Source organism: Lepidothrix coronata, unplaced genomic scaffold (assembly GCF_001604755.1).
Source record: "Lepidothrix coronata isolate B3197 unplaced genomic scaffold, Lepidothrix_coronata-1.0 Scaffold7, whole genome shotgun sequence".
Classification (NCBI taxonomy): Eukaryota; Metazoa; Chordata; class Aves; order Passeriformes; family Pipridae; genus Lepidothrix; species Lepidothrix coronata.
In genome coordinates this window covers 6,556,628-6,570,377 of record NW_016690187.1, presented here as the reverse complement: position 1 = coordinate 6,570,377, position 13,750 = coordinate 6,556,628, and the positions used below count along the sequence as shown (strand labels likewise).

The window sequence follows — 13,750 nt, the reverse complement described above, 5'->3', positions numbered from 1 at the left end:
CCTTTGAGGATTTGGGACAAAGGATCACTCAGTCCTTGATAACAGTGCAAAGCAGGTTGGGGAATAGGCTGTGGGGAACACAGGCATAGTGACACTTCAAAAGACACAGGAACTTGAAAAAGTTGAAAATGCAGTTAGCGACAGATTTGGATCTGAAGAGGGAAAAAAGCAATAGTGAGCACAGCTGGATATGATCTTTGATGTTGAATTACACAAGGTTTAAGAAGAATTAGGGCCTTTGGAAGATACTGTCATTGGAAATTCTAAGGAGTGACTCCAGGGCAGAGCAAAGGCCAAGTTTTCCTCTATGCTCCACAGCCCAAAGCTGCAGCTGGCAGGTCGCTCTGGTAGAGGCTGGGCCAGGTGAGCCTGGCACACATCACTGTGCAGATGCTCACAGCTTCTAGGAGGCGTCCACCCTGAGGTGTCTCAATGAAGTGAACAACAAAGGTGAAGGAACCAGCAATGGCCTCTCAGGTGCACAGGAACCAGCTTTGAGATATTCCTGCTGAGTCTTGCACAAAGCCTGCGTGTCAGGTGGAGGCTCTCAGAGAATACTCTGAGTGGCATGGGAATGATGTGCAGGTACAAATACAGGAATGATAGGTAGGCTGCCAACCCTCTGGATAGGCTATGGAAACTATCCTTTCCTGTTTTCAGGGGCACTAGAGTTGTGGCAGTAGTCTTTAAAATTTAACTAAAATTTGCCAAAACACCAGTATCTTGCTATGAGAAGTAAGATACCATGACAAGATGACTGCAGAAAAGGAGGATGTCAGGCTGTCATCTAGCCCTTCTTATACTAACAGAGGCATCCACAGTGGCAACATAAGGGTTATGACTGCACAAATGGTACTGCTGAAAATGTTATTTGTGAATTCTATCTTTTATGAAAACTTTTTTTTTTTTTTTCAAAATGTGATTTGGGAGTGTGCGAGTAGGGCAAATAAACACAATGGGGACAATCTGTGACTTCCCAGTGGACACTCTCTTATAAAGGCAGAAAAGAAATAATTTCCAGCATTACCTGCCTAATGTGAGAGCTGAGGAGGAAGACAGGCAAATCTCACCTTCTTCTGGAGGAGTTCTTAGACTGAGGCTGTTTTCTCATCCAGGGTATGGAAAACTTACTGAAAGTGAGGAGCATGATGTCTCTGTGAAATGACAGATCTTTGTAGTGAGTAGGAATTTAATGCTGAGTAGCCACATATTACTCCTGGCATCTAAAACCTCCCAGTTGGTCTGCTCCAGACTTTGCACCACAAAGGGGAACAACAACCAGTGCAACCCTGTAAATCCCACTGTCTCTTCAGAGACTGCCTCAGACAGTCAACAATAATGAAGAGTTTCTGTGTCAAAGGACATTTTCTCTAATAGCCCAATCAATCAAGTCGATTCCTCCTCTCCTCCATGCCTTCCCCTCCCAGCCTTTGAATTTTCCCAGTTGCCACTACTACTGGAGTCTCACTGGTGAAGACAACAGCTGAGAAAACACCTGAAGTTTTTACAGAGCTTAGTTTAAAAAAGGTCATCTCCTTTGAATTGAAAAACAAATAAATAAATAAAATTAAATCATTTTAATGGATTCCAGCTGAGGAAACCATACGACACCGAGATATAGTCAGCCTAAGACAAGGCTGTCTTCTCACTTTTCATCATTTTACTGTCTGCTCAACTGGTTGGCAGTTATAATGCTGACAGTTTAATCCTAATTTCAGAATCAGTGTCAACAACTATTTCTTTCTCTGGAAATGATACAGAAAGACCATAAACGACATAGAGCATGATGCCAAACAAACTCTCTCCTTTTGGCACACTAGGAGAAGAAAAAAAACAAAACAACAAACTCGAGAGAATGTATACATAGCCATTCCTTCTTCCTAGGAAAAAGCAAACAAAATTCAGTGCAAGAAATATTTTCCCAGCTAGAGTAGGCAGTTAAGACTGTCAGAAGATGTGACTAAACTACATTTGATTCCTTTGCTTGTTTAATTTACAGATACTCGTGCTTCTAAAATTTAAACTGGCAAAGTGAAGAAATCCGACTGGATCAATTATTCTGTGCTTTTTCTGAATTAAGAAAGATCATCACTACAGGAGAGACAATGGGTACTGACTTTAATCTCCTGGGGAACAATGGATGTCTGGATCAAATATAGACTTGCTATATGTCCTTTGGGCATAAGGTTTTGGCTATATAGGGTTGTTACTGTGATCTTGACATGACCCCAAATGTGTGAAGGAGGTAGCTCACTTTATGCTACTGCATAAAATGGAGCTCGAGAAGTAAAATTGAACCTTGTTGAAACCCACTTCTTGCAGCCAGCATATGTTGTACCAACCCACCCCAGTGGAACAGATCCTTTTCAGCTTGTCTTTTTTACCCTATACTGCTGACTGATAGAGTAAAAAATGTTCTTAGTTTCAGTATCGATCTTGGGAAGATTATTAAAAATAAATGCTCATCAGTGAAGGCTGGATTCAGAATGCTTCTGAAAAAAATGCAATCCAGTATTTACCTAGGAAGACTTATTGTGAAACCTCTGTCAACAACCTCTTCCCAATTAGCCTGTGTTACCCTATCCTGAAGCCTGGTACTGGAAAGTGCACAATATCCAGCTCCCACTGGAATCAGGGCAATCCTGTTGCCTTCAATGTTTAACATGTTCTCAACATCTCATAGGATGTGGTCTTCAAGCTCCAGTTCACAAGCACGTGTGCTTAACTTAAGCATGTGAGTAGTGCTATTAATGCTGAAGTGCTTAAAGTTAACCATGTATGTAATTGTTTGCAGGGCTGGTTCCTTAATTAGCTACACTCATCCTTTAATCCTCCCTGTCTTTTAACCTCTGCAGTGTTACATGCCTCAATTTCTTTAATCAGATAATGAACATTAGGGAAGTTGTTATTTACTGCTTCTGCTTCATGACTTGAACTAAAAAAAGATGGACCCTTTGGAGAGACCTATTATTAAATGTGGTAAAATTAAAATATAATGGCATAAAAAAGATGTTTGCAGCTTTTGAAAAAAATCTTGATTTTCCTTTTGTTAAATGACTTTTCACACTTCCTGAAGTCATGTATTGATTTCTTGATAAGATTATCCCTAAGTTTAAAAATTGCACATTCACTGTATGATAAACTTTCGGGTTTAACTAAATTCCTATTACACTTTCAAAGCAGTAAATCAAAACTGAAATGCAGCAATGCAAAGGTGACAGAATGGCCAAATTAAAACAAAACCCTCTGCCAACAAAAAAACCAGCAAAACCTCCCAATAATGAAGTTCTAGAATACAAAATAGAACAGGGAAAAAACCCCAACAAAACACCTCTGGCAAAAGTAGTTTTGAAGTGGACATTTTCCAATTACTGTTTTTCATTAAAAGTGTCTGCTGCTTGCACTTGGATATGCTGGTCGTGCTGCCTGCTTTCTGCCAATCTCTCCTTATCAACTCCAAGGGTGCCAGGAGGGTGGGAAAGCACATTTGCAGTCGTCAGGTTTCACTGCCTTTTCTACTCCCTTGACCTACTTTTTTCCTCCTAATCTTTAAATTTTCCCTTTTTCTTATTTCAGCACATTAGCATTCCTCCAAATTTTTAATTATTCTCCATAGTAATTCCCTGGAGTCCACTGCTTAAACTTTCTTTCTCTGCTTGCTTTACCTCTAAGTAATGAGCACCTATACTATACTTTACCGTAGTCCAATCCCCTGTAGTTTCCTTTACTTCATCTGTGTGCTGCAAGCTGTCCCTTTTGGAGAGTTGCCTTGCAGTTTGACAACACTGGGAGTCTATTCTTTCTCAGATGGTTTCCCTGTCAGGTTCACTGCTACTAAAAACAGGACTACTGACAGCATACATTTTGAATCCAGCCATGAAAATCGCTTCATGATAATCTTCACCCAACACTGCATTATATGGTACTACACTGGCTACTGGGCTGGGAATTCTTCTGTGTTTGTAAATCTGCTTTTTTGGCCATATTATTTTGAACATTTCATTTCATGCATTGTACTGAAAAACGAATAAAGTATCGTAGGTAAGCATCTAAGCATTAGATGCTTACCTAAAAAAGGGAATGCTAGCCGATCCAATTTTCCTACAGTGTTGCTCACTTAATATAGTGAATAAGCCTGAGGTCCAATATGATTCCTTCATAATGGACACTGAACTCTATCACTTTCTTCCTCAAGCCAGTTTGCCATTGAGCCAGATGTACTCTACCCATCTTCTCATTACTATGATCAATCTTCTCTCTGCTGATCAGAATTTAATCCTATTAAATCACTAGGCTTGCAGTAAATGAGTATCATACACACGCATGCTTGCCACAGCAGATTACTATAACTGCCTTTATTTTTGGAAGATGCACTCAAGGCTGCCCCAGGCTAATCTGTACAACAACCCTGCTGCATGGCTGCAGGAAGCTGGGAGCAGCACAACCCTCCCCTGGCAGGGAAATGCAGTGCAGGGATTGCTTGGAGCTCACAGACCCCCCTGGTCTGTGATCTGGGATTGCCGAGTTTGGGGATGGGTGGCGGGGAGGACTGAGCAAACAGCCTGGATGTTATGGGCCTGTTTTACACCTTGTACAGCTGCTCATGGCTGGGTTGGCTGCTGGGGGATGTCAACATCTAAGGTTTGTGGAGGCTTCTACATATCCTGGTGTGGTTCATTTTCCTCAATTTTATTGAAATTTTTGACTATTTGCCCTAAAATGGTAATAGAGCAATAAAGGTCTTGACTAGGGGAGAAATGTTCCAAGTCATTTAGTAATTTGTGGCTGCCAATGTTTCCACTAGTTTGGGTCACTAGAGGGTGCAGATTAGCCTCTTCAGGCTCAGTCTGGACGTTTGTGTTGTGACATGTAGACCCAGACAGCCTCCTGATTTGCTGTATTAAGTGCTTAAGAGAGGAGGTGTGAATTACTCATTTTGAGTCTGTTGCATGTGTTCAGTTTTCCTTTTACAAGCACACACTACCAGGGTGCTATGTTATGTAGAGTAAAGCATTCCATGCCTGTTTCTGCAAGATATTTCTCAATATAACTATTAACCAGAATAGCAAAATAAAAATTTAGGTATGGCTTACTTAGCCTTTTAATAGTCTGAAAGCAGCACATTCAAATTACATCACCTATTTTAAAAACACATAATATAGCCCAAAGAGATTTTTAGCCTATAATTGATCTCTTTTCAGATAAGATGTACAGAGTTTTCAGTAGATTCATATTACTTTCTCTGTGTGGCTTGCCAAATGATTTTCCCCATTTTACTGCATCTAATAACAGAGTTTTATAATTTAATGGTCTCTAAACTTCTTAGGATTAACAAAGCAGCAAAGAGATAACAGATTACATTTGAATTAAAGTGTTAGTATCTTCTGCATTTAGGTACATAAATACCTGTGACCTAAAGAGTATTTTCTAAGCTATAAATACACAATTGCTAATGTTTTTCACATTTTATGAAAAACATGACCATTATGTCCGAATCTGTTTTTTGTTTTATATGGCAATAGTTTTAGGTCACATTTTTGTCTAGCTATCATAATGAACAACTTGGATTTACAAATATTCTTGACAGGGAACTAGTGGTTCGGAAAATAATGAGGATGAGAAAACCTTCCTTGTTCTCTGAACAGGATAGTCTCTTAATGAGAGATAATGATGATAAGCTATAAAGCAGAATGGTCCAGCAATGCTCCCCAGAAGCTGCACAGGACAGCATCCTAAAACCTTCTGCTGAATAAAAGCATCTGTCCAGAGCTTAATTAACAAAAAGTTAGGCATTTAAAACTATTTAAGAAAGCTAAGATAATTCAGTTAAGAGTGTACCTCTGAGTTCACGTGGTCATTCGTGGTTCTATTGAAGATCAATGCTGTTGCAACAAAGAAGCAGAAAGAGTGTTTATAAACTTTGGCAGAAGGAAGCAGATATGATTTTTGTATGTTAGATGTGGGTAGATCCACTTGCTGGACCACAGGCAGATCAATAAATACTAATTAAATGAAAGTCTTTGCCCACAGTTATCATTTTGCTATTTAACTTGTTAAAGAAAACTTTCTTTTATGAAATAGTCAGGAGTTATGGTGTGAATTTAGTTCTCGACAGTACTCAAATTAACCATGCTGCACAGGAGTCAAAATTTCATTAAATGTTATTAACAACCTGAAAAATAATGCCCCATGCAGGTTATCCAGTGTCCAGAAGTATATATAACAGCATAATTGTGGCAGTGTAGACAGCTTCTGGTTGCCAGTTTGTCTGTTATTATTTTTATGTCTACCATTCCCACTGTGGATCACAAAGTCTGTTTCATTGCAGAAGTGGATGGGCAACTAAGAATGCTGAAACATGTTCAATAACCTGTTGGGGAGCTGAGCTGCAGATAAAGAAAGTCACTGACTCTCAGTAACACTTTGTCAGAAATAGAGAGGTCTGAGTTGGGGAAGGGGATGTAGTAAAGACAGAAGAATGAAAATAAAAATACCCTATTTTTCTACTGTGAAAAATGTCTTTACTGATAGGGAGCTGCTAGTGCAAAAGGGGAAAGTAGGAGCAGCAGCATTTTCAACTTTTCTGAAAGACACCCGAAAAAGTTGATGTCTTTGATAGAATTGTATCTAAATTAACAGACGTCATTAATTACTAAAATTTCACTAGTTCCAACAACAAGCTGCATGCTTAAGAAATTCTAGTTCAAAGTTTGCTCTTTACCTGACCTAAATTAACCTCAAATAATTTCCATAAAAAATGACTGCAGCACTGGAGGAAGGACCTCTGAGGAGTGGGTGGCATGATGGGGAGACTTGGTGTTGACTCAGGTCCTCAGCAGGAGTGAGATGTTCCGGGTTCCAGGCAGAGCTGGCACACAGTCACATACTCTGCAGAACCCATACCCACGTGGGAGCTCTGTTTTTGGCCCACTGTGGGCAGTGCAAAGGAGACCAGCTCTGCTGAATCGGAGCTTGGCTCTGCATGACCACATGAAGTTTCCCTGCAAAGGTGGCAGAAATAAAAACTCTGTGAGGTGGCTCTGAATGGGGTCTGATGAATACAGTAGGGCCTTCCACATGCAGCCTGGGCAAGGGCAGTGCTAGTAAGAGGCTGAATCAAAACACAAGAAAAACATTTTCAATTTTCTCAGACAATTTTCATCTCAAAAAACGAGGAACCCCCACACTCTAGAGCTGCAGACAGAGTTGTGACTGGTGTAATTTCTCTTCTGAGAGTTGGAAGAATGTAAAACCCAGTGACAGTAAAAGAGTAACTGTCCAGCGGGGCGATGTCATAGGAGCTGCGAGTGTAGCCTGCAAGTAGATATATTTCAAGGCCTGATACTCTTTGGATTATTTATGTGAGAATGCTGCATATTTAGAGTACACTTAAATCTCCACGTGGACATCTCCTCACAGTCAATATTTGAGTGGAGCACAGTACAAGGCTTGAGGAAATAAGGCTTTACTTTTCTTCGACTGTGGCTGTGGAATTCTTCACAGAGCAATTGTTCTAGATTTGATTCTATTCTGAGTCAAACAGCTTAGATAAAGGGGGTTTAATCAAATCTTAGTTCTGGTTCACTTGTCCACGACCAGGAAAAAAAAGAAAACAACACAACAAAGCAATTAAAAAAACTAATACAGTGCACAAAAATAACATCATTAGATGAAAAGATTTGAATCAAAATTCCTAGTCCAAGGTAGATGTTAAAGTCACTTACTTTCATTTGTGAATTAGGGAATATGGTTCAATATAATGCTGTTTTTTAATCTATTCCTTTACTCTGTACTATCTGAAAAGTAAATATAACACTTTTCTTCCAATGGTACCTTTATAAGCAAAGATAGGCAATTTCCTTAAGGAAATCTTTTTTTCGGTATTTTGTAATAGAAAAAGATCAATTTTTTTCTTTTTTTTTTAATTTTTTCTTTTGTCTTTCATTTTATTCTTGTATTTTCTTGCCCTTTTCTGAACATAAATGTCTAGATCAGTGAAGAGATCCTTGACCCTCCACTAATCATTAGCATTTTGAGATGGATTCAAGTCAATGACCTATGAATTAAAAGCACTATAGCCTGCTACCAGTCTACCAAGAGAGTTTGTCCTAGTGTTAAATGTCATTTAGCAAAGAGAGTCTCTACTTTGTGACCTTCTACATTCGATTGTTTAAAAAGGAATTAATCCTAAAATAATTAATGCCCATTTATATTGTTCTCATGTATCTGTAGGCTTCTGTTCACTCTAGGTATAAATACACCAGGATTCACTCTTTTTTTATCCTTCATGGTTCCATCCCTGAAATTGTAATTCACGGTCAAGATATCTGTCAACACATTGCTCCTTTTGCTGGTTGATAATTCATACAACAATGGAAACTATCTTCCAAGTACCACCTATCTTTTTAATAATTCAAGATATTAAATAAATAAAATGAAGTATGTACTCGCTGCCTTATTTCTATAAACTTGCTCATCCCCCTCATACACATTTCATGATAAAAGCTGTAAGTTAAGAGACACTGATAAGTCATCACCACAGAAAGGGAAGTTTCAACCACAAAAAACTTCACTTTTCTAACTTACTCTTTCTCTACAAGAGGAGACAACTTCCAGTTGCTGTCACTATGAGTGTGACAGTTGCTTAAGTTAGCCAAGTTTCATGCATAAAGTCCATGTGTTTATACTGCCTGCGCTTTTAAGCAATTATAACAAAATTCAAATCCCTTCATATGGAATGAAGTTTAACACAGTATTTTTAGAATTCAATTATTTTTAATTTTTATTAAATAAAAATCTATACTTTCTATATTTCTATAATTTTATTTTCTTTAACTTTTCAATTGAAATAGCTTATCATCTGAATTTCAGATGTAGGTGTTGAACACAGAAAAGTTAAAAATTTGATTGTTACATCCATGACAATGTTCTGCTATGGTCTCCATCATGAAAGTGTTGCATTTACTGACAATGCATCTATGAAGCATACTGTGAAACAGAAACCTACTTTTTGATGCTTTATAGTCAGGGAACTGATCCACGCGAACCAAATTCACATTCTCAAGAGCTGCTTAAGGATCTTCAGACCACCAAGTTTATTTCAATGCTGTGTGGCCATTTGAGCATCTGGTTTGACAGAGTATGTGGCATAGACAGAGTCTTTAGTGCAACAATGATCATGAATAGGAACCTTTCCTTCTCTGGGTCCTAAACATGAAGACATCTTTCCATTTAGTTTTTTAATATCTATTTTGAATGTTGTTTTTCAGTCAGCATATAGTTGAATAATCAATTTTTTTAATTTTTATCAAGAGGGAGTCTGAAATGTGAGAATTCACTGTTTTGTACTTTTCCCCCAAGCAATCTGTAGAAAGGCAATAGCTGTATTTCACAGATAACACATCCATTAGCAGCTCAGTCTGCTTCTTCTGACCAGTGGGATTATATCACACATGGTTTTGATATCAGAACTGAAAGCAGCAGGTATCCCCTTTAATTAATTTTTTCCTTTCTATTGCAGACATGTATCTAGTTAGATAATACATTTTGCAACTTACTAAGAAGCAACAACAACTTTGATAACTGAAGAATGGTTATTAACACCCCTCCCAACAAACAAACAGTAGGGAGAAGCCAGACCTGGTGTGCACGGGCGGGGAGGGGAGGGGGGTTGCAGAAATTCAGATGACAAACTTCCTTGCCTACAGCCTCTTCCAGCCTGAGGGTTTTCACAGTGCACCCATAGTTACAGGAGAAGCGTTACCCAACTACTACACTGTGATGTGGATGATCTCAGCAGCATAAATGGGTTCATTTGGTCAAATTTCTAACATGACCTTGTCATCCCACGATATGAGGTGGTTAAACAAGGTTTGAGGTTCTAAGTAAAGAAATATAAGTCTGCCAATTTCTGTGGCAAACCACCACTGCTAGTGATTGTTTAGGCTGGTTACGTAAGAAAATGTTGGTTTTTTTTTCAGCTGGTGTTGAAGATAACAGTTCTTTTGGAGAGATGACAAAATGAAACACCCGCAAAGAGAGAGGAGCAAACAGTGCTGGCAGAAGCAGAAACTCATGTCTCTGAGACTGTTGCTGCTTTGGAGACCATAGGTTAGAAAAGGAAGGCCCCCCCATTGCCTTATCCATTCCTCTAGATACAGCAAACGACTTCTAGTCTTAAACTGAAGCTGCTTTTGTCAATAAGAGGTTCACAGCACCATGGGCAAGAGTCACAGGTGACAGTAAAAGGCCTGATGCCATTTGGTTTCCTTTGATACATGTCCTCACTCCAGCAAGGCCCTAGTGGCACTGATGAGTGTAGGAGGCAGCTGGATGGGATAGCCATCATGATAAAAAAAAAAGTTCCTTTTGTTACATCTGTACTTGTAGCACTGATACCAATTTATATAGTTCCCAGGTCAGTGGCTGAATAAGTACCTGAATAAATCTCACCTTTTTGTTGACTAATTTCTGACATATCATTTTTAGTCTTCAGATTTCACTCTCTTTGAAGGGTTTTGTTCTTCGCAGCTATTTATATAATATGCAGCATGAGATTCTTAGCTCCTATTTGAAGACTTAGAGACAACTGCTTCTAAGTGTCTTGAAAAACCTTGTGCTTCGTGTTCCTGGAGCTACTCAACATCAAAAATAATGGAAAAGAAAAATGAAACAAAAGAAAAAAATAGGGGAAGAAGGAAAAAAAAAAGAAAAAAGTATTTCAGAGAGGGACTGTGGTGAAAAATGGCAATATAACTTTATAGCTTATATCCATAGGGTGTTCCTTTGGGCAGCATTCTGGATGAACTTTTCAAGGACTACTTTAAGACAGGCCTGTAGTCTTTGAAGTAGGCATCAAAACTCTGTGCTGCTGTTGAGCCTCCCTGCAAGAGCCCTTCACCCAGCAGGAAGGAGAGTAATGCTGCCTCTTGTGTAACTTACACTCTCATATGCACCCTCGCCCTCTCACTTCACAAATTTGCCTTCCATGCTGCTTTAAAGCCCACACAAAATTCCTTGGTGATGCAAAGATGAAGCCTGCAAAAAACCTCTGCGCAAGTCTTGCCAGCAGCATGCCCTTGTCTCTGTGGATTTGCACCATGCAGCACCATGAGCACTTAGACTGCAGGGTGCTAGGGCTAAAGACTGTGTCAGTGACAAGTTTTGTCAATTGGTGCGTGCAGTTATGGCGTTTGAATGAATCATAATAATGCGGCATCAAACTACCATGTGGCATCACCGGCCTGCCGTGTCAGACAAAACACTGTATATCACAAAATGAATTAAATGGAAGTGAAAAAAAGCCTTGGCCTTGGCATATTTAAGGAAAAGAATGATTTTACTCCTGCTGTAGAAGAAAACTAAAAAAAAAAATAAAAAAATTCGTTGCTCAAGTATGCACATATTATAAAGCTGTCATTTACAGGAAGGAAGCAAAAAATAAACTCCCTTGCTACTACTGACATAGTCTAATAACTTGCATTGCTTGATGCAGAATCTGCCCAGAGCTAATGACTTCAGGTCTTGCTGACTCTGTATGGCTCAGTTCCCAGAGCCCTACTGAGCATATGAGGAAAATAGCCAGGTTTTGTACAAACACAAATGTTTGCTTGAGTTGAGCCCAGGACCAATAGAGTCTAACCATCATCTTGGGAAAGGAAGTTTTGTTGCCAAGTAAAAATTTAATCTGGAAGCTGAGAGTCTGTAAGAAATAGAGTTGTTTCCTCAGACAGTCCTTCTCTGCTATGAAAATCAAATCCATGGTAAGAGGAACAGATTGTAAAAAATTGTTCTATGAAGATATCTAAATACCTCCTAAAAAAGATTTATGATTTTAGTCTAGTCCTGAAGGGAATTTGTAGAACTGCAGGACCACTGGCACTGATGTGGGGATTGCAGACAGCACAAATTAGGCTCTAAATAATGGATCAAAAAGAGGAGCCTCAAAAGCTACTTTCTATTGCTCTTTAGGGAATAGCACAGACTATTATAAAATACTGCAGGTTGTGAAGCTCCAATAGAATTGTGTAGTTTAAAGGAAAAAAGCCCCAAGGAAGATGAGGAAAGCTCAGTGGCACTGAGCTTGGTAGAGCTACACCTCAGTACAGCAGAAGACAGTGGTACACAGGGCAGGGATGTTGAGAGGCCTTGGAGATGAATACATTCCAACCCTAAGTAGTGCTCAGACCCCTGCCCCTCAACTGTGTACAACGTAATGTAAACTTACAATGCCTGGATGATTCAGTTGGTCCCTGTCATTTCTGTATTCTGAAAATAAAGCAAAGGTGATTCTGTGACCTGATGAAGAAGAGCATTCACGGGATGATGACATTCAGGTATATCTAGTGGTTTGCTGATACCATGTTTTATCTGAGCATGATGACACCAGGAGCCATCTCTGTTCCTTGTGTCAAAAGGAGCTCCTACCATCAGCATAAAACAGCCTTTGCTACTTCAGGTTTTGTTATAAGATGCAAGACAGACCTGTCCTCAATTAAAGCTCTATAGCATGGTTATTTATGGTTCTTTTTCCAAGTGATTTTTAGTTGGGAAAAAAAGCAAGAAAAAATACAAAATCAATTATGATAAGATCTAAATTAAATAAAAGTCAAATATAAAAAAATACCACATACAGATCAAACATAAATTGAAATACAGCAGAGAACGTTAGTTTATTTTCACCTGAAACTTAAACAGGCCAATATCAGTGAATGCTTAGCTATCTCCAATAAACCAAGAGCTTGCTTGCCAGACTCAATCTCTGGTGACCAGCTCTTTGCAGTTACATGCAAGATTCAGTAAGAAAACAGATGGCACACTGGAGCTTTGCTTCGTGAAGAATAATAGATGAGTAGACAGAGCCTCTCAATCTCAGAGTGGCACACAGGGTGATCAGAATCCTAATCACAACCATGCTGTGATAAAAGACTCTGGATAAAGAATGAATTAAGGTGGTTTGTCTGTTTTATCAATAAAAGTAATAGTAAGATATATTTCTTACAATTCTTTAAATAGAAGACTACTCACAGGAGTGATACATACTGCTTATAAAGCAGTGTGAAGTGGGATAAATCACCCTGTCCATTTAAAGCCTGTGCGTTTTCTGCCTCTCTATTACCAGCAAGATTATTCCCTGCATTCTGTAAAAATGGATAAGAATATATAAAAAATTGCAGACCAAAATTCTCCTTCTGGCATCTTTTGTCCCCTTACTGTGACGGCTGGCACGGGTTAGAAAACAAACCATTTGCTTTATGTGACATTGTTTTGTTATTATGATACATTATAGACTAATGCAGGATTCTGTCATGTAGAAACATTTGAGCAAGATTTCCATATTTGAAAAAAAATTTCATGTCAAGAAGGTAATAACAAGTGAAATAACATCAATATAAGTAGAATATTAGGACAGCCAAAAAGTAATGACTTTGCAGCCTATGGTATTAAAAGGAAATAGCTTAAATTATTCAGCAAGTAAACTGATGTCATGTGGTCAATTCACTGCATGTTTCACATATCCCAATTAGAATTAATGTAATAATAAAGATTGATTATTAAGTAATAAACAGTGGCCAAACAAATTACTGTAAACATAAGTCAAATCTGCTAGGACAGCATATCTCTCTCCCTCCAGTTTGAAGAACAGCCCTTCAAACAAACCAGAACTGAACAAGCAATTCTTCAGAAATATTTTCAGACTTCTTTGTCCATTTTGAAAATATAGATTAAGCTGTCTCAAAAGAGGTCATTG

At 38.7% G+C, this 13,750-nt stretch overlaps 1 long non-coding RNA gene across 2 annotated transcripts in view; it reads right to left on the bottom strand.

The window, feature by feature from the left end:
- Positions 1–13,750, bottom strand: part of LOC108507339 — a 48,712-nt gene that overhangs the window by 21,630 nt on the left and 13,332 nt on the right. The window contains exon 1 of one of the 2 annotated variants that reach the window (XR_001878092.1): positions 1,071–1,148. The exons of the other annotated variant lie outside the window; for it this stretch is intronic. This is a non-coding gene — a long non-coding RNA (uncharacterized LOC108507339). Of the gene's footprint in view, positions 1–1,070; positions 1,149–13,750 lie in introns of those variants that run through there. 2 annotated transcript variants of the gene reach the window in all.